This window comes from Chaetura pelagica, unplaced genomic scaffold (assembly GCF_000747805.2).
Source record: "Chaetura pelagica isolate M959 unplaced genomic scaffold, ChaPel_1.0 scaffold86, whole genome shotgun sequence".
Lineage (NCBI taxonomy): Eukaryota > Metazoa > Chordata > Aves > Apodiformes > Apodidae > Chaetura > Chaetura pelagica.
In genome coordinates this window covers 340,908-343,538 of record NW_009953612.1, presented here as the reverse complement: position 1 = coordinate 343,538, position 2,631 = coordinate 340,908, and positions in this window count along the sequence as shown.

Sequence of the window (2,631 nt, the reverse complement as noted above, 5' to 3'; positions counted from 1 at the left end):
GAGGGGCTTCTCTTCCCTCACCAACCCCCCCCCAGGAGGAGCTGGTGCTCGTGGGGCCGTCGGTTGGGGTTTCTGGCGTCTTGCAGGCGGGCAGTGCCGGGCGCCATAGCAGCTCTGAGCTGCAGTGGGGCTGCGGGCTCGGTGGAGAGCTGAGTTCAAGCTGTATGCCCTGAAAAATGTCACTTCCTACACGGGGAGGGGGTTGGGAGGCGCTCCTTGTCTTTTGCCTCCCTCGCTGACAGGTCGCTGGCTCGCTGGAAGACCAGGCCGTTGTGCAGTGCCAGGGATGGTGCTGGTTTTGGCCAGGGTACCAGCCAGGGCTGCTCCGAGGGTTGGTGTTGACTGCGTTTGTCTTTGACATCTAATTCAGATGTGTTTATGGTTGCAGTGTGTCACCTAGGCGTGTTTTAAAGGTTTGTTTTAGCCATCTGGACTTGATTGGTGTTTTCTTCCTGTAAGTGGGTAAAACTGGCAGCTGGTGACAACAGGGTTGTCAGCCAGGTAGCTGTGAACGTAGCAACTGGCATTGTCAAAACTTGTGCCTCATTAAGAATTGCAAAGTGGTCAGGATTCTTGTTGCCCTGTCTGTGGGGGTAGTGCAACTGATGGAGCCACAGCAGCTTTGCTCTTTTGACATGGGGAGGACAAGGCCTGAGCCAGGAGGCCATGTTAGATGACAACTGGAAGTAATTCAGTCTGGCCATCTGTGATTGCCTTTGTCTCCTGTTCATCTGTGTTTCTTCTGTCCTAGGAATGGAGGTGCTAGTTGTCTATTCAGAATAAAGTGTTAAATCACAGTCCCTCAAATGACCTTTCTTTTTGGAAGGTTATTTAAAACCCAAGTCAAGCTTCTCATGTTGCTGATCAGAGTATCTCAGTGAAGCACTTAAAGCTGCTCCCTTTCAGTTAGCAAAAGAGTCTTTTTGCAAAACCAACTTTAGATAGCAAGTCTTTGTATTCAGTTAGCTATACCTGGAGAGTGTTGTATTGTGAATTGTTCCTTCTTGTTAGTGTAGTGTTATAGGGAAGGCAATACAGGCAAATATATCTTTGAAATGGGTCTTAGGGGTATATGTAAGACTTGAATCAGTATTTTGGTACCTGTAGAAAAGAGAAAAGACGATGTTTAAGCTACTGGCTTGTACACTTCAGTAACAATGAGGAAAAGGATTTTTAAGTCTTGGCAAGGAATAAAAACTACTGTCATGCAAGATAAAACATGTTTGCAGCTTAGTAACATGTTCTAAGCAGAAATTTTAATAATTAGATTTGCATACTTTGAACTTGGTTATTCATGACCTGCAACTGATGCCCTTGGTTCCTTATATACCCTGCTTTGGGGTTATTTGTTTGGCTGAAAATGAAGGCCAGTTTTGGAAGCTTGTTGTGTTTTCACTATTAAATAAAAATGTTCTGGAAGTGCTTGACTGTCTGCAGTATTTAGAATAGAAACCATAGGTCCTCTACTGAAAGGACAATAGCAAACAGAACTGGAGCCCACATGAATGTCCTAGGGATTTTCCTAATGAGTGCATCTGCTTTTCTTACTTTCCTGTAAAGCATCTGAAAGGCTGGTGTTAAGTGCAAGGTGAAGTTGACCGCTAATCCTGATGTAAAAGTTCCTTCTGGTTAAAGTGCAGCTGTAGTACTAAAATACAGATCTACATCTTAGGAACATAGACAACCAGACATCTTAATTACAGTCTTTTCAACAGCTCAGCTGTCTGTTACCCTGCAAGCTTCAAAGTTAATGCAGCCTATTGATGTTGGGATCCAGCCCTGCTTCTGGCTCCTGAGAACTTGTACAGTAGATGAATATGTATAGCTGCAGTTAAGGTGTGTATAATCTGTTTTAAGATAATTTGACTGCTCACAGCTTTTAAAAGTCATCTATGGGCTTGTGTATTTTAGCCCTCTCTTTCCTCTGCCCACCTTCTGTGGTCAGCTGAGATTCCATCCTGTCATTAGGCTTTATTGTATGAATTGCAATGATCCCAGCTTCTAGCCTGTAAGGAGGAATTGTAGGGGGATGTAGTTATCCTTGGTTTTGAGGTTTTGTTCCTGAGGAAAGAACTTTTTTTTCTTTTTTCCTCTTGTAGAAAATGAAGGTGCTGTCAAATTAAATGGAAGTGAAATTTCTTTCTGGTACTCCCAGTAGCAAGAAGTTCTGTTTATATTAGTTAATGTATGTGGACTTCTGCCTTGGGCTCCCCATTATGCTAAATGCAGGTGAACCCCCCCCTATTTTTCGTATTTAATAAATGGCAATTAAAACAGTGTATTGATTAGGTAAGATTTTTATGAAGTTTTAAAGTCATTTAAGGTATTTTACACTTCTGCAGCATAAAATAATGAAATAGTTTCCTTCAAGTGCAGTTTAAAATAGCTTACATCATACTAGCTGAAGGTATCTATCAGAAAGGATTACCCCTAAAATGGCAGGAAAAACCCTTGAGTTATCCCTCCCTGAGTGTGTATGGCTACCCATATAAAGTGAGAGAAGTAACAAAAATGGCAGTAAGACAAGGTGTTCCCAGTGACTAGTGCTGCATTGTTGGGTGAAAGAACTGGGTTTGTTTATCCACTCCTGGGTGCGCAGTAAACTGGAAACAGTGGAGACAAGAAGTAGGG